This window comes from Macrobrachium nipponense, chromosome 6 (assembly GCF_015104395.2).
Source record: "Macrobrachium nipponense isolate FS-2020 chromosome 6, ASM1510439v2, whole genome shotgun sequence".
NCBI classification, from domain to species: Eukaryota; Metazoa; Arthropoda; class Malacostraca; order Decapoda; family Palaemonidae; genus Macrobrachium; species Macrobrachium nipponense.
In genome coordinates this window covers 26,311,985-26,336,881 of record NC_061108.1, presented here as the reverse complement: position 1 = coordinate 26,336,881, position 24,897 = coordinate 26,311,985, and the positions used below count along the sequence as shown (strand labels likewise).

The following is a 24,897-nucleotide window of genomic DNA, read 5'->3' as shown; positions in this document are numbered from 1 at the left end:
CTTCTCTGTGTGGTACCCTTCCTAAGACTGCCTTAAAATAATGCCTGCTTCTGTTGTTGCTATCTCTGTTGTAAAGCCAAAATTATAATGCATTCTTTCTCAGCCTTTCCCTCAGCACCTTCTCCAATATTTTCATTACATGTTCAGCTTTTAGAACTTTCTCGTCCCGTCAGGTTTCATATACACACTATAATATTCTGGTAAGCTCATCAATGACTACCTCATTCACAGCTTTTATTGAATTACTAGTTATTCCAAGTGATCCTGAGGGCTTCTCCATTCATCTTTTTAAGGTGTTACATACTATTCCAAAGGTCCCTTAATATAGCCAACACCCTCAGTTCATTATAAATTTCTTCACTATGCATAAGATTCAAATCTGCCTTATTGCTCCTGAATCTCTATTCTTTTAAATAACTTTCCTATTTTCCCTGTGATGTTCTAGCATTCTAATTTAATTTCTTCCAACTGATATTCTCTGCTCTAGCCATCTTTTAGCATCCTTTCTGTGCCCTTGCCATCTCCTTTTAGCTTCCTCTACTTCTCGTTTACTTTAGCTTCCTTTCACTTGCCTGAGCAATGCAAAAGCTTGAAAGCTCTCTCCATCTCCTCAACTAAAGCATCTTGATTCTAATACCTTTTCTGTCTTTCTTGATATCATTTTCATAATAGCCCACCATGTTTCATTTACATTCTTCTAGCAGTTTCTATGGACTGCCTTTTAATAATATGTATATTTAGTGACAATCTTGATTCCCATTTTTTTTACATAATTGATTTAGTGTCTGTGTTTTTATTCTCTTAACTATCTCTTTTCCTATCCCTCATTATAAAATCACCTTGTAGCAATCTACACTGTGCTATGCATGTATTAGACCTGGCATACCAGTGTATTCCCTTTCTTAGTCAAACTTCATAAAGTTTTGCTTTGTTTACTCACTGGATACAGTATTTACAAGGTCTTGCATTTTTTCCACTTCATTCAAGTTGTTGCAGCTCTTTTTCTTATAACCCTTATAAATACTCCTTAAAAATGTAGTCCCTAATATATCATTAACATTACTAAGTATTTTAACAAAACCACTTTTCCCACTCTTCTCATAGATAGATCCCCTGTACGGGAGTGCCGCTTACAAAGTCACACTGCAGATGGTGCGGAGATTCCCTGTTTCACTGATCTTTTCCTTTTTCATTTCATTCATTTCTCTCACTTGACTGTCTAACTTTTTCAAGTTACCTTGTTCCAGTTTTACTTCCAATCCAAGGACAAATCCTTCAAGCACATCTTGTGAGTCAAGTAATGTGACCCTGTAATCTCATTAACTACTTCAAAAATAATATCAATAATAACAATCTTCTATTTAAAGAAGTAAAGAAGGACAACGTCATATGTTGAGCACATGCCATTCAACCATTCATCCACTTCAAAAGCAATTTCTTTCTTCCCTCTTGTTGTATTGAATTTCATACTCCACTCCTCCCAAATCTCCCTTTCTGCATTTGCCTAGTCTTTTGGCCTTCTTCCACTTTTCCAGGTTTACCTATTGAATACATATTCCCTGGTCCTCTACAATGCTTGAAGGTTTTTTTTCACCTTCTTTTTTTTTTTTTTTTACACTGCTTTTTTTTTTTTTTTGAAGTTTTTCCTTTCAATTACCCTTTGTACATACTGATTCAACTACCATGTCTTGGTCTCATTATATGCTTAAAGTTACATCAACTTCTACTCCTTATTGTATGTGTGTTCTTTTAGCTCTTCTAATCACCTCATTTTCATATGTGCTGAGATATATTCTCCATAGTAAATTTTTACGTAATTTTTTGGTTCCATATTTTTACTTTTGACTCTCTCTTTCTTCATCTTTATTTTTTTCACAATCAATTTGGTTTGCAGCAGTCTATGCCATCTTAAGCATACCTTACCTGGTATAAAAGTGCAAAGCTTTTATACCATTAATTTTTCATCTTCAAAAAAATCCAACTATATTTTGGGTTCTCCACTCCTACATGTTATAAACTTCCCTCTTGGCCTCTAAAACACTGTCTGACAACTCTAATCCAAGGTTTTCTAGAATTCCATTATTGTTTTTCCAACATCATTCCTCTCATTACAGCCATATCTTCCTATCACATACTAATATCTGACTTTTTTCCTACATGCACATTGTGGTTCCCTTGTCACTGTATAACCACTGACCATGCACTTTTGTCATTGTATCTGAAGGTTTTTACCAAAATTCTTCCTGGTATTCTGTTCTGTAGAGACTTAACAGGCAAGTTAATGGTGTTTTTGGTTGTTACAAATAACTAAGTGCAGATTATGAATAAAAGATATATGAACAAAAACCCTGGCAGTCACAACTTTATATTTACAAACATTCTTTAAAATTTCTATGCTCTATTGTTTCCCCAGAGGACAAGTGCTGAGGTAAGAATATTACTCCTGAACATTGCAATTCTAGGACAATCTCCATGGGACACTTTATATTTGTTCTTTAAGGAAGATCACTGCCCAGAGTAATGCTTACCAAAGATAGAAGACACCAGAAAGAACTTATGGATTAATGATGACCAATATAGCAAACATGTCACTGGGCCATTTTTCAGTGAGACTTTGCTCTGCTCTATAATGTTACTGCTCTTCATACTTCAAAATTTCTGAAGCTCAAAAAGTATCATATGGCTAGGTTTATTTGTGGGTCACAAGTTCCTAGGGTATCTCTGATGATATAGGTCATCAGACTGTTCATATTAGTGTTTCCATGGGCTTCCACAAGGTACACCTTGACATCTCTATCTGCTGTTAGCTTAAATTATACACTTTTGAAAAAGAATTACATTTCCATTTGGTTGTTGTTTTCCATTTGTGATACATTTTCGGTGAGAGAATTGCATTTCCATCAGTCTATAACAATCCAAATACTTCCCTAATAGAGGTTGATGGTTTGTAAGAGGCCAAAAAAAGCTGTTTAGGAACTCTGGATAATTAAAATATACACATACATATTGATACATCTCATGCAATCAAATGAGATAAAGAAAGACCAAGATATATCCATACCAATTAGAAACCAAATATTTATAAAAATACAAGTCTAGTTACAGCATGCTCGACTTCATAAAAGCTATTCATAAAATACCACACAATATTCTCTAAGAAATATAAAAATAATACACTTTTCATACAAAAAAATAGTAAGGTAAACTGTACTAGCTACACTTCTACTCATATTAATCTTATGTAATACAGACAACAATACATGCAGGAAAGTAACACAATAAGCCAGCTGAAGCACATAGACATTCAAGTAGCATTACAAATAATATACAACTGACTAAGATAAAACCAAATGGTATAAAAAAAATTATGATTTTCTTAGCTGCTTCTCCTAAACATAGGCTTTCTTCACCAGAAAAACAAGACCATGATCACTGCCACTTTCATTGTTGATTCAGTGACCAATAACACAGAAAACTCTATACAATTATCATTTCATACACCTACTACACAAAGAGCCCATCAGTTCTTCAGCAGTGTGCTGAGCCCCTTTTCTGGGCTCAGCTCGTGTCGGCCTATGAAAGGATCCTTAATATCATTCTTTCTAGGTAAAATTAATCTAAAATTACCAGAGAAAAACAAAATTAAGAAAATGTCAGTAAAACTGACTCGCTCACTCTTAAAAAGAAGTGTCGGTATGGCAATAGGGGCGAGTGGGAACACTACCACGAAACATTCACCAATTAGACCTTCCAATCAGAATCCCCACAAGAGAGAGCTGATACCAACGGGCGATGCGGCCGCTACTACTACTACTAGAGGACGCCACGGACAGCAGCGCCCCTAGCGGTCATCCTTAATTATTAGCACCAGCGTTAGTACGCATTTTCTTGCTTGTGCTCTTTTCTCGGGATTTATCTAATCATCCGTCATGGAACGTGCTGCCATCGCAACGGCTAAGTTAAGTGCCTCATAAGTAGTGTTTTACTGTATTTTAGTCTTCCAGGAACCAGTATTTTCCTTCTAATAGGTCATATACGGTTTCCCGGTTGACTCGTGGAGGCGCCATGCTGCCTCGTTTAGAATTCCCGGTCTTCCATACTGGGACTTCTTATACTTATGGGCTTACTATATCACATTCATCGTTTTTTACATCGAGTTTTAGCTAGGTTAGCCCCTTTACCATTTCTCTTAGTTTGGTATTTAGGGCTATTCTGTGTTCCAGCCCAGCATCCCGGCTCTTGCTCTTCATCGGCTATCGCTGGCTCCGAGTAGGCTTCTGTTCCGAGGAACAGTTTGCCTCCTCCTGGGCTTCTTTTTCTTCTACTAAAAGTGTCTTTTCCATCTTTACGATGTAAATTTAGTTCTATTTAGGGTGTTAGGCTAGCCTAGGTGCATGTCCCATGTATTGGTACAGCCTGGTTCACGTGGCCCTTCCACGGTTGTGTTGCTATCGCGGCTTAGGCCACTTGCGGTCACGTGTTCCATCGCACCTTACCCTTCCCCTTCCCTCCCTACCAGGTATAGGGAGGCGTCTGGGGGACCCCTTGGTTGCCATGACAACCTCAGTTGCCTTCCTCCCTCCCTCTCTGAGGAGGCCAGGGGTTCTCCCCAGCAGGGGGTATAGGGCGACCACTCATAGGGTACCAGGTCACCGAGCGGATAGTTGTTGGGACGGGGAGGAGTAGGCCACCCCCCCTCTCTCTCCCGCCGTGTTACGCCGAGACCCTCCCCCCCTTCCCAGTTGCTCAGCCACCTTCCCTCTCTGTAACGAACGGAGCCTTCCGCCGCAGCCGGGGCACCATTTGGTTATAGATTACTGGCTCCGCCAGCGGCGGGTGGTCCACTACTAGTGGTCGGTTTGCTTGCCTACTATATCCTTACTTCTCTCCCCCGCTACCGGAAGGGAGCTTGCTTCTTACCCGGGCACTCTTCTAGTAGACGGGAGGAGAAAGGTTTGATATTATTGTTATTTTTAAGGATATACCCTAGTTTTACGATGATTTCTATAATTTTATTTATTTTATATGTATACCATCTCCGCCGTTATCCGTCGTGGTTTCATTTCACCACCACACCTGGTTGGATTCTATCTCTTGTCTCCGGCGTAGCCTAGGACAACCAACCATTTTACCACACGTATTATGGCGGGGCTCTGGTTTAATCTAACTTTCTCGCTCCGGCACCAGCGGAGCAACTGTTAGGCTGTAAGTGTTCTCCTGATACTTATGTATCTTTCCACTTACAGGCTACCAACTGTCAGGTCCTTGGATGCAACGCGACGTTGTATGACCCCTGCGCCCACGATGAGTGCAGGTCTCACGCTCCGTGTGCCACGCCTTACAACGATATGATCGTCTGGCACCCGGAAGCCTGCGCCATCTGTTACGACCTGGTCAGTCAGCTGGTGGAGGGGGTAAGTCGATTATAGACTTTTTTATCGTTTTTACTAACAAACTCTTAGACATAAGTTTGTTAACCCCGTCCCGCCATTAGAAGCTCATTTCGCCTTTTCTTTCAGGCTGCTGGTGTGAGGGAGGTCGCTCTTGCAACCCTGAAAGCGTGGGTGGGCGGCTTCGGGAAGAACGCCGCCAAAGGCCAGCCTTACATTTTAGACAAGAAGCTGGCCGTTCAGATCTTCCCCGGGGGCAAGTCAACAGGGTATGTTGACCCCATATCCGCAGCCCCTCTTATAGCCTCCATCCAGCAGGAGATGCAGCAGTCTTTCGGGGTCGTGGCCACACAAGAGTCGGTCCCGGACGTCGCTACCTTGGACCTTAACATTGAGCCTATGGCGGTAGGTGCTGAGGATTTGTTGGTTGAGGTAGGTGTGTCGGGTGCCCAAGGTCTTTCCTTGGGCGCTCCTGGATCTTCTCCTGTCCCTTCTTCTACTGCTTCTTTCCAAGGCTTTGTGGGATCTGAGATCCCTACCCGCTCTCCCGCTCTCTCTGTACCCCCAAAGGTGAAGGGACAGAGAGAACCGAAGACCCTAGTTAAGACGACTTCTAAAAAGTCGTCGTCGTCTTCTTCAGCTAAGAAGTCTTCGACTTCCTATGCTGACGCGGTGAAGGCCAAGCCGAGCTCTTCATACTCAAAGAGCTCTAGAAGCAAGTCTTCTAAGGAGAAGGCTCGCGCTCCCGCCAGCCGAGCCTGCCAATCCTTCTCCGGCCTCCACCGCATCCACTCCGGTAACGCCGGTTGGAGTAGCGGGACCCAGCACCTTTGATCCCACTGCTTTCTCAGCAGTGGTGATGCAACAGGTGGGTGAGATGGTTGGCTCTCAAGTCTCCTGCCCCTAGGGAACAAAGTTCGAGCAGATGTTTGCAACAACTGTCGAGCACTCTGTCTCAGTCGGGTCAGTCCATCCAAGATCTCTCTAACAGAGTTAGAGAGAATGAGGACCGAGTAGCTGGGCTCTCTCAGGTCCCTCTTCCAGTCTCCCCAGTAACAAGTGCTGGTATTTTCCAGCTTCCACCATATGAGTCATACCAGCTTTCTCCATGGAGAAACCCATGGAGAGTGGCCGCTTACGCTCCGTTTAGGATGGTATGATCTCTATCCCGGAGTGTGGAACTCGAAGGATTGAGGGACTTCGAGTTTTATCCTCCGGGATTGACGCAGCCTTTCATTGGCTATGCTAGGCTGACCGTAGCGGCGCTTACTAGGGAGGACAAGATCTCCAGGGGAGAACGTTCTCTACAGTAGAGATCATGCTCAACGCGAATGGGTTCACTGCCTTGAGGACTGGGAGTTGTACAAACACCAAGATCCAGGCTTACAAGAGTCCTTTCACTATTTTTGCGACGGAGGAGGAGGCTTCTCTTCCGTTCGCTACAAAAATAGTTGAAACGACTCTTCAGGCAGTCCTCAAGGATGAGCCCATGCCACAGCTAAGGGAGGCAGAGTCTACTTCTCCGCTCTTCCCAGCTTTGGAGAATTGTGGGAGAACTTGCCAGCCACGTTCACGCTTGGTAAGCTCAAACCGGACTGCGCCATGGACCAGTTCGGCGAAAAGCTCCCAAGGCTGCCTGATTCCTTGATTCAGGCAGAGTTCGACGCTCGAACTAGGTTTGGCAGGTCCCTCAATTCGCTGATTATAACAGAGATGGCTGCTCTCTCGTATGGCACGGAACCTTTGTTTAAAATTTTGGCCAAGTCCCAGCTTCAGACAGTTCAGACGGATGCTTTCGACTTCTTCCAAGCTAGGAGGAATTGCCGAAAGCACGTTCTGCAGGAGTGCACTATTAGGCACGAGCCTAATAGACTCCTGGCTTCTAGCATGTGGGGAGCGGATCTCTTCCCAGAGTCCGCTGTAAATGAGGTACACCACGAGGCTGCTAGGCTCAACCAGAGCCTTAGAGCTAGGTGGGGTATTTCATCATAAGAGGAAGCAAGAATCCGTCCCCACTGCTGGTAAGAAACCAAAGAAGTCTGGTAAAGGTTCCAGCCTTACCAGAAACACCAGCAACAGCAGCAATTCGTTCAGGCCGTCCCGGTTACCCAACAGGGACAACCTTCTACATCAAAGCAGAACCAGCCCATCCTCCTGCTGTCTCCTCAGTCACAACCTTCGACCTCCTACGCACTCTCGCCGGCCTTCAACCCTATGTATGAAGGTCAGGCCTACCCTCCCTTTAATAGACAATCGAGAGGTAGGTTAGGGCGAGAGGCTACTTTCGCCAGCGTGGCGCAGGAGGGCGACAAGGAGTAAGCAGTTCAGAGGAGGGCGTGGTGGTCAACCCGCCCATCAACAATGAGGCTCCCCAGGTAGGAGGGAGGCTGTTCCTCTTCCGTCACAGGTGGGGGTTCAGCAATTGGGCACAGAGCATAGTGTCCAAAGGATTGGGTTGGAGTTGGATCAAAGATCCCCCTCCAATCAAATCATTCCGCCAAATGACCATCAAAGGAATTGACAGATTATCGGGAGGGGAATCCTTCAGAAAGGAGCTATTGCGAGTCAAGCATCTAAAATTTCAAGTCGCTTATTCAGCGTGCCAAAGAAGGCTCAACAAAAGAAGGGTAATCTTAGACTTGTCAAAGCTAAACTCTTTCATTCGTTTGCGACAAGTTCAAGATGCTTACCCTCTCGCAAGTATGGACCTTACTTTCCTCGTGGAGCCGTCACATGCTCCATCGATCTTACAGACGCATACTATCATATCCCTATAGCCAGACACTTCCGCCCATTCCTAGGATTCAGGCTAGGAAATCAAGACATTCTCATTCAAAGTGATGCCCTTCGGTCTGAATGTAGCCCCCAGGGTATTCACGAAAATAGCAGAAGTGGTTGTGCAGCAATTGAGAGCTCAGGGAATAATGATAGCAGCATACCTCGACGATTGGTTGATCTGGGCACCAACAGTCGAGGAATGCCTCAAAGCCACCAAAAAGGGGTAGTTCACTTTCTGGAACATCTGGGGTTCCAGATAAACAAAACGAAATCCAGACTTACCCCGGAGTCTCGTTTTCAGTGGCTAGGAATCCAATGGGATTTGTCTTCCCACAATCTGTCAATTCCAGTGGCCAAACGGAAGGAAATAGCAAAATCTGTCAGACATTTTCTCAAATGCAAGCAAACATCAAGGAGAAGCCTGGAAAGAATCCTAGGGTCCCTTCAGTTTGCTTCAGTGACAGATATCCTCCTGAAAGACAAGGCTAAAAGATATAAATCGAGTTTGGCGATCGAGAGCAAACGCCAAATCTCGAGACAAGTTGTCAGTAATTCCACAGATCCTTCGCAATCAACTCCGTCCATGGTCAAAAGTAAAGAACTTAGCCAAGCGGGTACCCCTTCAATATCCCCTTCCAGTGTTAACCATTCACACGGATGCCTCCCTGTCCGGGTGGGGGATATTCTCAGTTCAAACAGGTTCAGGGGACTTGGTCAGTTCAATTACGCCAGCTCCACATAAACGTTCTGGAAGCAATGGCAGTATTTCTTACCTTGAAGAGACTGCTTCCCCCGAAAAAGTCTCATCTAAGACTAGTTTGACAGTGCAGTGGTAGTTCATTGCATCAACAGAGGAGGGTCCAAATCCAAGCATGTGAACCATGTTTCATGATAGCCATCTTTGCTCTAGCAAACAAACACAAATGGCATCTGTCCGCCACACACCTGGCGGGGGTAAGAAATGTGATAGCAGACGCTTTGTCCCGGTCAGTCCCTCTGGAATCAGAATGGTCCCTAGACAACGGGTCATTCCGGTGGATATGCCGGAGAGTCCCAGGTCTCCAAGTAGATCTCTTCGCCTCACAAGCGAACCACAAGCTCCCTTCCCCTTGCTATGTGGGCCCCCAACCTGGACCCTCTGGCTTATGCCACGGACGCCCTGTCGTTAGATTGGGATCAGTGGAGAAAAATTTATGCTTTTCCTCCAGTGAATCTCCTCTTGAAAGTCTTGAGCAAGCTGAGGACTTTCAAGGGAATAGTAGCTCTGATTGCACCGGACTGGCCCAAGAGCAACTGGTATCCCTACTTACTGGAATTGGGTCTCCGACCTCAACGGATTCCCAATCCCAAGACTGTCACAATCAGTACAAATGAGGACTGTGTTCGCTTCCTCAGGAATTCTTCAGACCCTAACTTTATGGACTTCATGAAGTTGCGGCTAATAAAGATGCTAATATTGATCCACAAAAATCCTCTCTTCCTAGAATCAGATAAGAGAGAGTCAACTATTAGACAATATGACTCAGCTGTTAAAAAATTAGCATCCTTCTGAAAGATCAAACACTACAACCATGACAGTTAATTTAGCTATATCCTTTTTCAGATCCTTGTTTGAAAAAGGTTTAGCAGCTAGCACTATTACTACTCATAAATCGGCTTTGAAGAAGATCTTTCAGTTAGTTTTCCAGATAGATCTGACTGAATCTTATTTCACGTCTATTCCTAAAGCCTGTGCTAGACTTAGACCACATCATCTCAAAGGCCTACTGCAGTATTCATGGTTCTTAAATGATGTCCTCAAACTAGCTTCTAGATACTGACAACTCGTCTTGTACATTCATAATGCTTCTTAGAAAAACATTATTCTTATTAAGCCTAGCTTCAGGAGCTAGAATTTCAGAACTGTCGGCTCTATCCAGAGATGCGGGTCATGTGGAATTCCTCCCCTCAGGAGAAGTTCTGCTTGCTCCGGATCGTAGTTTTTTGGCTAAAAATGAGGATCATCTTGCAAGGTGGGCCCCTTGGAAAGTCATCCCACTTCCGCAAGACCCTTCTCTCTGCCCAGTATCAACTTTAAGAGCCTTTCTATCTCGTATATCCTAAGATCCTCAGGTTCTCTCTTCATGAGAGAAAAAGGTGTTACTTTGTCAGTAAAAGGTATTAGACAACAAATCCTTTACTTCATTAAACAAGCCAATCCTGATTCATTCCCAAAAGCACATGACATCAGGGGAGTAGCCACCTCAATTAATTACTTTCAACATATGAACTTTGAGGATCTTAAAAGTATACTGGATGGAAATCTCCGACAGTCTTTAAACGTCATTATCTAAAGTCCTTGGAATCTTTAAAATTTTCCGCTGCAGTAGCAGCGGGAAACATTGTTTCTCCTGATACTGTATAGTAGTCGTAGTACAGATCCCAGGTCTCCTTTCTACCTACCTCATCCAACATGCTCACCCTATCGCCATGCTACTCGGATATCCTAGCCTTAGCCGCTGAGATCATATTAGTGGATTGTCCCTTATTTTTTTGCTAGGGACATCCACACTATGTATGATAATGTACTTCAGTGTACCTACCCTTATTTTTATGCTAGGGTAGGACACATGTGTTTGTATATTTTGTAAATAAGTTATCTAAGTAAATCTATTTTGTTAAAATTACACTTGCATTATTGTAATTTACTATGTTTACTGTAATTTTAAGTACTTTACTTTACTAACTTTCTTTTATGTCACTGTTTAGAATAAGTTAGCCTTAAGTACTTAGTTTATATGCGTGTAATAAACTGATTTACTTGTATTATATCCCTCATTTTTACAACTGAATTTTCATTTGTCCTTTTTCCCATCTTGTCTGTTTCTCTGGTACTCTTTCATAGGCCGACACGAGCTGAGCCCAGAAAAGGGATTTTGACGGAGGAAAAATCTATTTCTGGGTGATTGACTCGTGTCGCCCTATGAAACCCACCCTGTATTGATTGCCCCCCCCCCCCCCCCCCTGCAGGACAAGATGTTTTTAGATTAAGGATGACCGCTAGGGGCGCTGCTGTCCGTGGCGTCCTCTAGTAGTAGTAGTAGCGGCCGCATCGCCCGTTGGTATCAGCTCTCTCTTGTGGGGATTCTGATTGGAAGGTCTAATTGGTGAATGTCTCGTGGTAGTGTTCCCACTCGCCCCTATTGCCACACCGACACTTCTTTTTAAGAGTGAGCGAGTCAGTTTTACTGACATTTTCTTAATTTTGTTTTTCTCTGGTAATTTTAGATTAATTTTACCTAGAAAGAATGATATTAAGGATCCTTTCATAGGTCGACACGAGCCAATCACCCAGAAATAGATTTTTCCTCCGTCAAAATCCCTTTAATATGCACTACATCATAACCATCCATTTTACAGGCCAAAATATTTAGGCCCTCCTTAAATCTAAAATCTTCCTCTAAAAATCCTTTGCATTCCTATTATACTATGCAAACAAATCCTCTCTTCAGCTTTAACCTCTTCCTTCATTTGCCTTTAATATTATCCCTTTATTTCCATATAACAGAGATGGCAAAATAACCCCTTCAAACATTCCAACCTTTGCTTCCACAGGACAATCCTCTTCCAAATGTCTGCATACACCTTGCTATCTTCCTTGCTTCAATTATTTTGTTACCCACCTCACTCCCAAATACCAGTCAAAAATCAAATGCTTCCTTTCATCTAACATTCTTATTAATATTCACTGCTCAATTTTCCTGGTTTCCACTTATCCTCATAACCATGTTCTTGCTGTTTCTTACCCCAGTACTTTGTTCCTCATTTAAATATCCATCTTTGAAATTTTTGATTAACTCATTTCAGTAGATATTAAACAGCCATTGAGATGTAAAGTGCCTCTGTCTCAGCTCCACTTTACACAAAACTGATCACCCTCTTGCATTTTCTAAGTTTATATAGCATGCCACATTCAGCTTTATGTTAGCGCTCCATCTTCTCACATAAGTGTATCCTTGTCTAAACTCTTTTCAATCCTGCAATATGTCTAAATTTCTTAATTAGATCCTATCATAGACTTTCACAATATAACAGTAACTTTATCCTCCATAAACCTTAAGTTACTTAAATTGACTTTTCCTTATTGTACTACAAAGAAATAATATTTCTTAAATCCCTCATAATTACCTACATTTTTCAATTTTCCTTTTTTTAATTTCCTGGCCACCTGTCCACCTTCCAATATACAAGCACATACTCTTCTCAAATTAGCTCTTTTCCTTCATTAAACTTCACATTTCCTCCTCCCAATCCTTACTTATTTTATTCCTTATTCTCAACCAACTTTAAGCTCATACACTATCAACATATTCTTTGATCCCTAACCCTTCAATTTTGCATACTCTACTTTAGTGTTTTTGAACCTAGCCAATATTTCTTTATTAAATAAACTACAATCTTATATTCTCTATTAAGCTTCTTGCATGTATTTCTTATTTACTTCTTGTTAACTTTCTTTCCTTCATCATACCTAGATTATATGTAACCCTTCTCTAACTAGTATAACTTAAATTACAGCTTAAAGGACCCCTCACATTCCCATTCATATTATCATTATCATAATATTTACTCTAATAACTAAACTTTACAAGAAATTAGTATAGAAAAAAAATCAATTAAAAATGTTGAAACTTCCCACTATAATACCATATGTCTTAAATTTATATTTTGAAAGATTTAAAGGCATAGGTCTAGTGAATGGATGCGATGTTAGATTTAGTTGACAACTACAAAGGTCTTCGGAGGAGAAAATGGAAAATTTTTTCTATTTCAAATTTTTCACAACCTCATGCACATAAGGTTTATTCAGTCATATGAATAAGCTTTTAAAAGACTTTTATAACCTTGTGCCTACTAGTCACATTTATTCAAATTTTATATGTAGACTAACAATGGGTAGGCTAATTGAATCATTTGGTCTTAACAATAGGATAGACTTATAGTTTGAGGGCTTAGTTGGAGGGAGGCACAAGTACTACCCTGAACTGACCTGGGGGTTCAGCCCACCTGACCACCCTTCCTAGAAGATTGAATTCTAAAGAAGGGGGTCGGAGCTCCTGGAGAGAATAGATAAGCGAATATCTAAAAACTCAGCCTGCTGAGATTAAACACAATGAGACATGTCCAGATTCATCGCATTTGCGGAAGGTAAAGAGAACTCAGTCTGTTCAAGCAGCAAACCATGTCACCCACGGGTTTGTTATCACTCCTCCCTCCCTTTGTCAAAGAAAGGAGTAAGTGCTACCGAAAAGCAGATTTGTTTATTGTACAGGAACGAATCAAATAACTGCAACCAATAGGGCTGCCACACACAACTGTATCAGACCAGTTCCTGCTTATGAACATGTCTTGTTCTTCAGCCAGCCTGTAGGAAGAAGAAAGGAAAAAAAAAAGAGAAAGCAGGAGACCAGCCATCTCACTCATTCTCTCTTCACACAATTATCTTAATTAAGATACAAACTGTCCCACCAGGGGCACTGGATGAGTTACACAACTGTTGGGGAGGCACCATGGACCCAAAATGTGGTCTGCTGAAGCCAGGAACCAGCAATCAAAATCCTATGAACAGACAAGTTCTTCTTAAATGCCAGAGAGAAGTCATTCCTCTAATGCAGGGGTGTCAAACTCAAATCCTTTCTAGGGCCAATTATGCACTTGGTTATGGTCTCGAGGTCCATCAAAGATCTGATAATTACTTATTGGCCAGACAAGATTATAACTTATTTTGCTGGTCATCCTGGTTTAACAAGAACACATTATTTGGGTTCATCTGAATTTAGACTTGTAAAATTGGTCTTACCGAATAATACAATACACTAATTATATATTACAGTTTATTAACTTTAGTTAAATTTTCCTCAGTTCTAACAGTCATAGTAGCTCAAGTTGAAAAATCTCTTGGCACCTCGCAGGCTACATTTGCCCCGCGGGCCATGAGTTTGACACCCCTGCTCTAATGACATCTGCTCTAGCCTGCACAGAACTACAGTACTATAAGGTGAAGAGTATTATACCAGCTTAATCACCTCACTCAGCCAGAATGAGATGGTGTTCTTGGACACTTCTATCCTGGACTGACTGGTGCTAACAAAAAGTCTGACACCTAGGCCTTAAGTGACAAGTCCTTTTTAGATAGGAGTGCAGAGCTCTGACAGGACAAAGCAAAACTCCTGTGGATCGCTCTACCAGCTTAATCACCTCATACAGCCTAAATGAGATGGTGTTCTTGGACACTTCTATTCTGGACTGTGTGGTGCTAACAAAAAGTCTATGACACCTAGGCCTTAAGTGACAAGTCCTTTTTGGATAGCAGTGCCGAGCTCTGACAGGACATGCCAAAACTCCTATGGATTGCTCTACACAAACTCATTTAGGGAGGGAATTGAAAATGAGGCAAATCTGTCATCATGAACCATGGGATTTTGAGTCTTAGCTACAAATTCTGGGACAAATTCGAAGGCCACAGACCCCCAACCCCTGGTGTGTTTAGCATCATAACTCACCCACTATCCGCTGAACTGAAGTTCCAATTGAAGAGAAACCCCATCGATGACCCAAATCACAGTACACGACCCACTTGCCATGGTTGATGAAGACTTCCTGAGATAGCAGGACATCTGGCCTGCTGCTTTGCGAGAAAAGTCTCTCTCTCTCTCAGGCGATACTTGACAGTCTCCAGCCATGAAGCGATAGAGACCCTACCGACTGGAGGAAGCTTTCCACAACAACTCTGCCTGTAGCCACAGAGGCGTCACCAAGGTCATCCTGAGATTCCTAAATTCATTATTCTGTTCAGGACCTGATGGATCAGGCAGAATGGAGGGAGGGTGTACACCTTGAGATTGTCCCATGGATGCTGTAGAGCATCTCTGCCAGAGCAAGAGGATCTGGGATCATCGAGAAGTAGACTTCCAGCTTCCTGTTGAAGCGAGTGGCAAAGAGGTCTAACATGGGTCTCCCCAAGGTGAAACTGCCTTTTCCGTACTTAGGACTTGACTCCGACAACTCAGCTTGTCGGCCACCACATTCTTCCTGCCTGGAATGTAACCTGGTCATGAGCTACACAGAGCGATTGATCGCCCACTGGTGCATCTCAACTGTCAACCAGTGGAGCTGGCGGCAGGAAGGAATCGTCTTCTCCAACGAAAAATTCTGGGACCATGAATAGAAGACCTCTAGCTTCTGTTGAAGAGAAGAAGTCTATCATACTAGGTCTTTTCAAGTAGACAGAAGAGATAATTGGGCACCCCAAGGGAATGTCCAATGACAAAATACTCAGCACAGATACGTTCTAAATATCCTACTGAAAATTTCCACATTGTCAAAGTAATTGCACTGTAGACTGGGAAGAAGTCCTTGAGCTGCCCAGGAAATGTGCCTCTCCAACGGAGACATCCTATGAGGTGAATCATTATGATGACATACAATCAGTATGCTGCTCATCAGAGGAGACATACTATGATGCTAGGACAAGCCCTTCCCCTGCCTTTGACTAAGTAACCACCATGGTAGCAGTCTTGAGCAATGTATCAAAGGGCTACGATGGGTCTTAAGGGGGCCGGCTGGCTAATGCCATTTTTTAAGGACAGGACTTTGATATTCATAGCACTTAATAAGGTGACTTGGGACATCTCCAAACCACATATGATTTTCGCCTCTGACCTTCGGTTTTGTGGCGCCAGGGCGATTTACCCCGAAAATAACCATTGTTCAAATTCTATCTCCTCCCTTGATATTTAATATTAGGACCTGGGATTACTACCATATATAGACTTGATGTAGACCTCCAATCAAATGAGGAGTTTTTTTTCTAAAAGTCATTTTTTTGCTAGATATGAATTTTTCATTGTGGTAAAAAATTAAACCCTATAAATTAGGAAAACAAAATTTATAAAAAAAAGAAAAAACAAAAATTGGAAAAAAAGGGCTTCATTTGATTGTTCTATAATGTCTTTCCGAGTTATATACCAAATTCCAATGTTATAGCTCTAAAACTAAGTGAGATGATAGATTTTGAAGGTCAATAACTATAGTTTTGAGATACGGGCGTTCAAAGTTTTTCTTCGTATATTTTAAACGACAATGATAATAAATAATGTTATTATTATGAATGTATATTTCTTTTTTGTGTATTAATAAACCAAAACTATTTTATTTATCATATTTAATCATAAATGATGATCCCTTTGCTCATATATCGTAGCTTGGGGCACTGCGTCAGGCAAGACGGAGCACTCCTTCCTACACAACTCTCTCTCTCTCCTTCACTAACTCGGCTTATTACAGCGAATTTTCTTCTTCTGTATGTTAGCGAGATGTTTTCCTAGTATTTTCTGCTTTGGCATGATGAAATTCTTGCCGAAACAAAAATAAACAAACGTAAATGCAAGAGATGTCAAGAGGTGTGAAATCGAAGTTGTACTCTCTTTTTACAAGACAATGTTAATAAATCATGATTATTATGTATTTCATATTCCTTTTTGGGTATTAATTAACCAAAACTATGTAATTTATCATAAATTAAGATCCCTTTGCTCATATATTATGATATTCTGTAATCATATTAGAGTGAATTTTCTTCGTCTTTATGTTAGCGAGATGTTTTCCTTGTCTTTTCCTCATTGGCAAGATGAAATTCTTGCCGAAACATAGATAAACATATGTAAAAGCAAGTGAATGTCAGAGGTGAAACTCGAACATGTAGACTGCTTGAAGTCTGTGCTCATACTGATCATGGTTGAACTTGATACTCCCCTCTGTCTGCGACCCACGGAATCTCTAAAGATGCCATTTCTCACAATTTTGTTGACGATAATTATCAAAATTTACGTTACCAGAAGAAATATTGCATTTTCTTGTAAGGATGAATGTTTTAGGCTTATTGAGTTATGATTACTAATTACCCTGTAACTACGAAAGTAAGAGGAATTTTGACGAAATATTTCGTACACGTATTCTCAATTGCCATATGAAGCTCCATGAATTTTTTCATGACTGCATTTTTCGCCCTATATAGGGGTTCCGGCCGGCCCCCTTAACTACTTCAGAGATAAGAACACCAGGATATGAGTTACAATACTGATCATCTGGTTACTCGAATGAAGAGGTAGATTAAGCTAAGACTCGAACACAACCCAATCCCAAACTCTTGAAGAGTGGGAATATCTTCTTGCAGAATTAAGAAGCAGAAGAACATCTGGGAATTTGAAGAGGAAGCCCAAAAAGCATAAGCTCAAAACAGCTGGGCTAGGCTAAGAACTCCAACATAGGCTAGGACCCAACCACCTAGGCCAGGCTAAATCACTGGAGGAAGGTTTGAACTAGCACACCAATTGTAGGCTAAGCTAGGCTAGCCTAAGAATTTACCCACTTAGGCTTGCTACACAAGAATTCAACCACTTAGGCTAAGCTCAGAGGGAATGGAAGGTTCGACCTCCTAACTAAGCTATGCTAAGCTAGGCTTAGAACCCAACCACTTGCAAGGTTAAGAACTCAACTACTTAGGCTAGGAAGATGGTTAAGGTAGATATGAACTACGTAGGCTAGGCTAAGAACTAAACCACTCGCTAGGCTAAGAACTAAACCACTCGCTAGGCTAAGGACTCAACCACTTAGGCTAGGCTAGGACAGTTAACCCTTTAACGCCAACTGGACATATTAAACGTCGATATAAAATGTCTGTTGGGTGCCGATTGGACTTATGGTACGTCGATATAAAAAAGCTTTTTTAAAAATTCGCGGAAAAATAGTTATAGGCCTACTAGGCAAAAACTTTTGAATCACGCGACTTGGGGGATGCTGGGAGCTCACGGATCAAGGCGTTGTTTTCTTTACAATCGTTACCCAGGCACGTAAGCGCGAATTTCTTTCTTGCCGCACTAAATAGCATCAGCGACACATCTCAGAAATTATTTTGTCACTTTAACATAATTTTTGCACCATTTTATATTAGCCGTTACATGGAGTATTATATATGAAAAATGTGCGCAATTTTATGTAAAATACAACAAAAAAATACTCATGATTGTAGCTTTTATCAGTTTTGAAATATTTTCATATAATTAATGATAAGTGCCAAAATTTCGACCTTCGGTCAACCTTGACTCTACCGAAACGGTCGAAAAATGCAATTGTAAGCTAAAACTCTTATATTCTAGTAATATTCAATCATTTACCTTCATTTTGCAACAAATTGGAAGTCTCTAGCACAATATTTCGATTTATCATGAATTTATGAAAAAAACTTTTTCCTTACGTCCACGCGGTAACTCTTCCGAAAAAATCAAAATTTTTTTCATCAGATTGTCGTAATGTTTGCACCATTTTAAATTCGTCGTTACATAAAGTTTTATATATGGAAATGTGTGCAATTTCATGTAGAATACAACAAAAAAGAACCCATGGTTGTAGCTTTTATCAGTTTTTAAATATTTTCATATAAATAACGATAAGTGCCAAAATATCAACCTTCGGTCAACTTTGACTTGACGGAAATGGTAAAAAAACGCAATTTCTGGGCTCAGCTCGTGTCGCTGCGCGAAATATCCTTTAATCTATTATTTCTAGGGTAAATGTACTAACACATACCAGAGAATAAATAAATAAAAAAAAACAAAAAGGTCAGTACAAACTGACTCGCTCACCCTCCAAGAGGGTGTCGGTATGAACACTATGGCGAGTGAGACCACTACCACGAGCCAAATGCCAATAGAATTCTCCCACTACAAAATCCCCCCAAGAGGAGAGCCGACCCACAGAGTGGGCAGCAACTACTAACTACTCCATCCCATGCTCCCGACTGCTGCGCCTCTGGTGGCCTCCTTTTTCAGTTAGCGCACACGATACACGTGCCCTTTTTTACTCTGTGTTTTTTGTGCCCTTTTCTTTGGATTTCTTTATCATGGAGCGTGCAGCCATCGCAGCAGCTAAGTTCAAGTAGCTCAGTGTTTTTATTGCTATTTTGGTTTTTTCCGGTCCCTGAGACCCGTATTTTGGCCGTTTTTTTTTTAAGGTAATAAATACGTAACTCTAGGTCCGGAATCCATGGCAGCATGGTTCTGCCTCGTGGTGGGTTCGTTCTTGGTCGCCCATACCCAGAACATCCCCTTACTTAAGTACGCTCTATTTTAATCATCCGCTTTGTTTAGGTACGTCTACACGGTTTTTGTCATGCATGCATGTCTTTTTACCTTATGTAGGCTCCTTCCATCCAGACCCTAGCCACGGCTCTTAGTATCGGCCTCGGCTAGCTTTGAGTGGTAGACTTTCCTTCGGGTTAGTCGTACACTCCTGGATTTTTTCTCCTACTATTTTGGTTTCTTTCTTTCATAATATTCATTTGAATTATTTTATATGATATTTGTTCAGGTTAGTTAGGCGTCTGGCTTTGCTTAGCCTAGGTTGTGGCCCATAGGGCATATATGCTACCGCTCTTCAGTTCGGTTGCTTCCCGATAGCATCTCTCTGATCAGCTGGTTATGTTTCTAGGCTTTGTTGTCCATTGTTTTGTTCCTACCGCCCCGTGGTCACTACGTGATCACGGGGCAGCCAGACGCCTGTCCAGTCACCTTCCCCCCCTCCCGCTCTTCCATAGAGTCGGGGGGGGTGGGTCGTCTGCCCATGCTCGCTCCGCATACCCGAGCCTGCTTCCCTCTCTCCCCCCCCCCCCCAGGCGGAGGGAGTAGAGGGACGGGACAGGACCCAGACTGGACTTCGACCTCTCCGGCTTCTCGGTCCGCGGATGTAAGGTTGGGGGGGGACTAGCCTTTCCCCCCCCCCCTCCGTTGCTACTCCGTCGCTCCGTTGCTAGCCCGAGTCTGTATGTCCCTCTTGCTCTTTCCCACCTTACTATGGGGGCTCCTTTACTACCGGGAGACCTTTGGCATCCAGCGGAAAGGTGCTAGTCCACCCAGCAGGGTGGACCGGGGCATACAGTTGGTCCCTTCTAACCACTCCGTCTCGCTGAGTTAACACTCCGCCACGCACTGGACTTAGTCCGGTACGTTCGAGTTTTATAGGTTTAAGATCTATTATGTTAAACTAGTAAGTTTATCTTAAGCTACCTTAAACCATCCCCCTCCCCCCTTCCCTTACCTGTCTCACGGATCTCTCCGGGGTTATAGCCTATTCAGGCGATAAGGGAGGGGTTATGCCCAAATTTTTTCCGAGCTCCGGCATGCAACGGAGTTCTTCTGTCCTTTAGCCTGTAAGTGATAGTCTTTAAGATACTCATGTGTCTTTTCACTTACAGACCACCACTGTGGAGATCCGGGATGCGCCGCCACACTTCAAGACCCATGTGGACATGAAGTTTGCCCGGTCCCATGCTCCATGCGCGACTCCGCACGGGGACATCCAGGTCTGGTACCACGAGACTGTACCATCTGTTTATGATCTGGTGAGCCAGCTCTTAGACGGGTAAGTATTCCAAAAAACTCCGTTAACTGGTCCTCATTTGTTATAGTGCTTAAGTTTTTACCATTAATCTCCCTAAACTTAAGATAAAAAAAATTCATGGGGTTTTTGTAGCCCCTATAATTTTAAGCTTTTAAATTGGTTTTAGTTTTAAGTTTAATCTTAAAAATCTAATCAATACCCTCTCTTCCAGGCTCCGGCTGTGAGGGGATACCGCACTGGCAACCCTGCGGGCCTGGTCGGCGGTTTTTGGGAAGAACGCCGCCAAGGGTATGCCCTACATTCTTGAGAAGAAGTTGGCGGGTACTAATCTTCCCCGGAGGCAAGGCTACAGGCTACGGTCGACCCAGCAGAGGCGGCCCCGACTATCGCTTTCATCCAGCAACAGCTGGGCTGCCTCGTGACGCGGACCAAGGCCAGGACATCTCCTCGGAAGTCGCGACGCTCGATATTAATATTGAACCTATGGTAGGTGTAGACGACCTGTTGGTCGAGGTAGGTACGTTGGACACCAAGGGATGCCCTTGGGTGCACTGGATCTCTACCCCTGCAACCTCTCCATCCTTCCAAGGCTTTTACAGGTAATGAACTATATACTTCTCCTGACGCTTCCGTTAGACCCAAGGTCAAAGGTCAAGCAGTGAAAACCTGACGAAGACGTCGTCGTCGTCTAAAAAGACGGCGTCGGCGTCGTCTTCTTCTCGTAAGTCTCCGGCTAGAAATCCCGGAGCAGAGAGATCTAAAGCTTCTGGGTCCGGCTCTAAGTCCTCTAGGAGTAAATCCTCCAGGGAGAGATCTCATACTCCAGCGGAGTCGTCAGTTCCGCTACCTTTGGTTCCGTTCAGAGCCACCCTTCCACCTCCGCAGCAGCTCCGGCTTTGGACTCCAACGCTGGTCTGTTGCAACAAGTGGGCGATCTGGTTGGTTCTCTGAAAAACAGCATGGAACAAATGATCTCCCGGTTGTCTGATAGGATCACCTCTCAGGACAACATTATAGCCGGACTGAGCCAAGCTCCACTAGCCTCTTCTCCACCTTTCAGCACAGGGGAGCCCATTACCCCCGTATGACTCTCTACCCTCCGTTCTCAATGAACAACCCTTGGAGAGTAGCGTCATACGCCCCCCTTCCAAGACGGGCTTATCTCTATCCCGGGGGGCCGGAATGTGGAACTCGGAGGATTGAAGACTTCGAATTCTACCCGGAAGACCTTCAGCCTCCGTTCATCGGCTACGCCAGGCTCACCGCCTCAGCCATGACTCGGGACGATAAGGTACCAAAAGAGACAGTCCTCTATTCACGAGACCAGGCTCAGAGAGAATGGCTAGGTGTCTAGAGGACATGGATTGTTCCAACACGAAAATCCAACCTTTTAAGAGTCCGTTTACGATCTTTACGATGGAGAGGGTACCCCGCTCCCTTTCTTGACAAAGATCGCGACAACCACCATTCCAGCAGCCCAGAAGGGGGATTCCATGCCTCAGCTGAAGGAAGCAGATCCTACGTCTCCTTACTTCCTTCAGCCGGTGAATTGTGGGAAAGATTTGCCCAACACCTTCTCAGCTGGCAAACTCAAACCAGACTGTGCTATGGAGCAGTTTGGTGAGAAAGCTACCTAGGCTTCCAGATAGCCTTATTCAGGGGCGGAATTCGATGCCAAATCGCGGTTAGCCAGGTCTATTAATTCCATGGCTATGACCGAGGTGGCTACCATTGCCTATGGGTCGGAGCCACTCTTAAGCTTCTTACCAAATCTTTGACTCAAACGGTGCAGTCGGATATGTTTTGAGTTCGCCACTGCTAGACGAATTGTAGGAAACATGTCCTACAAGAAGCAACAATTCGGCACGAGCCGAATAAGTTGCTTACGTCAAGCATCTGGGAGCAGACCTCTTCCCAGAAGCGATGGTGAAGGAGGTTCAGGCAGAGGCTACGAGATTGAACCAAAGCCTTAAAGACCGTTGGGGTCTTACGGCCAAGAGACGACAGGATCAAGCCGGTAAGGGTAAGGCTCAAAGGAAACCCAGACGTTTTCCAGCCCTACCAGAAGAAACAGCCCGCTTTTCTCAGCAGGTTCCGGCTGTTCCCCTTGGTGCAAACAGCCCAACCTTCTACCTCAAAGGCTCAATCGCAGCCGATTTATGTTATCTCCCCTCAGCCTCAACCCTCCACTCTTACGCTCTCTCTCACAGCCTACAATCAGGTCTTCGAGGTCAAGCTTCCCAGAAGTATGACCGCTCGGGTAAGGGAGGCAGAGGTAAGCGATCCTTTCGTGGGAGAGGATCGGGAGTGCCCCTTTAATAGAGGAAAGCATTTCAGGGAGGCCGAGGAGGCTACCAAAACCATGAGGATTTTCAGGTAGGAGGGAGGCTGTTTCACTTTCGCCACCGGTGGAACTTCAGCAAGTGGGCTCAGAGCATTGTGTCAAAAGGCCTGGGTTGGAGCTGGTTAGCGAGCCCACCCCCATCCAGACCTTTCCGCCAACTTCCTTCCAAGGATTGACGGAGTATGCGGAGGATCTCCTTCAGAAAGGAGCTATAGCGAGAGTCAACAGGTTAAAATTCAAGGTCGCTTGTTTCAGCGTGCCAAAGAAAAGGCTCACAAAAAGAAGGGTTAATCTTAGACTTGTCCCGCTTAAACTTAGCCCATTCGCTGCGACAAGTTCAGATGCTCACGATCTCGCAGGTGCGGACCTTACTTCCCCGTGGGGGCCGTCACCACCTCTATCGATCTTACAGACGCTTACTATCATATCCCTATTGCAAGACACTTCCGATCCGTATCTGGGCTTCAAGATAGGAGACCAACATTTCTCCTTCAAGGTAGTTCCTTTCGGGCTCAACGTAGCACCCAGGGTGTTCACGAAGCTGGCGGAAGTAGTAGTTCAACAACTAAGATCGCAAGGGGTTATGGTAGTAGCGTATCTCGACGATTGGTTTGATCTGGGCTTCAACAGTCGAGGAATGCAACAGAGGCAACACTGAAAGTGATTCAGTTCCTGGAATATCTAGGGTTGTTTCAAGATAAACAGGACCAAGTCAAGACTCACTCCAGAGTCAAACTTTCAGTGGCTGGGCATTCAATGGAATCTATCCTCCCATACTCTGTCGATTCCATCAACCAAGAGGAAAAAAATAGCGAAGTCAGTCAAGCAATTTCTGAGTCACAAACTGGCGTCAAGAAGAACTCAGGAAAGGATCCTGGTTCACTCCAGTTTTGCATCAGTGACAAACATCCTGATGAAAGCCAAACTGAAAGACCTAACCAGAATCTGGCGCTCACGAGCAAATGTCAGGTCCAGGGACAAATTATCCTCAGTCCCTCTGATTCTACGGAATCGACTCCGGCCGTGGGCGAAAGTCAAGAACTTGTCGGTATCAGTGCCCCTTCAGTTTCCTCCACCAGGGATTACCATCCACACAGACGCTTCATTAAGCGGTTGGGGAGGATATTCCCAGTTCAAGAAAGTTCAAGGAACGTGGTCACCTCAGTTCCGCCAGTTCCATATAAACGTACTGGAAGCAATGGCAGTGTTCTTGACTCTGAAAAGGTTACGTCTGCCTAAAGTACTCCCATATAAAGCTAGTCTTGGACAGTGCAGTGGTAGTACATTGTATAAACAGAGGAGGCTCCAAATCACGTCATCTAAATCATGTCATGGTAGCCATCTTCTCCCTGGCGGACAAGTTCAGTTGGCATCTCTCCTCCACCCATATAGCTGGAGTGAGAAAACGTCATAGCAGATGCTCTATCCCGATCAGTACCTCTAGAGTCGGAATGGTCACTGGACAACAGTTCGTTCCAATGGATTCTTCAGAGAGTTCCAGGCCTACAAGTGGTATCTTTCTTCGCATCTCAAGCGAACCACAAACTCCCATGTTATGTGGCCCCCAAACCTGGACCCCTCTGGCCTATGCCACGGACGCCCTGGCTCTAGACTGGAACAACTGGAGAAGATTTGTCTTTCCTCCAGTGAATCTTCTCATGAAGGTATTGAACAAACTCAGGACATTCAAGGGTCAAGTGGCTCTAGTAGCCCCAGACTGGCCGAAGAGCAATTGGTACCCTCTAATTCTGGAACTGGGTCTTCGCCCTCTTCGATTCCCAGTCCCAGGCTCTCCCAGTCAGTACAAAACGAAGACTGTGTTCGCTTCCTCAGGGATTCTCAAAACCCTAACTTTATGGATTTCATGAAGTTTGCAGCGAAAAGGATGCGAATATTGACCCTCAAAATATTCTCTTCTTGGAATCCGATAAAAGAGATTCAACTTTGAGA

The 24,897-nt window shown here is 43.6% G+C and overlaps 1 protein-coding gene across 1 annotated transcript in view; it reads left to right on the top strand.

Moving 5' to 3' along the window:
• Nucleotides 1-24,897, top strand: part of LOC135216469 ((E3-independent) E2 ubiquitin-conjugating enzyme-like) — a 561,446-nt gene that overhangs the window by 216,220 nt on the left and 320,329 nt on the right.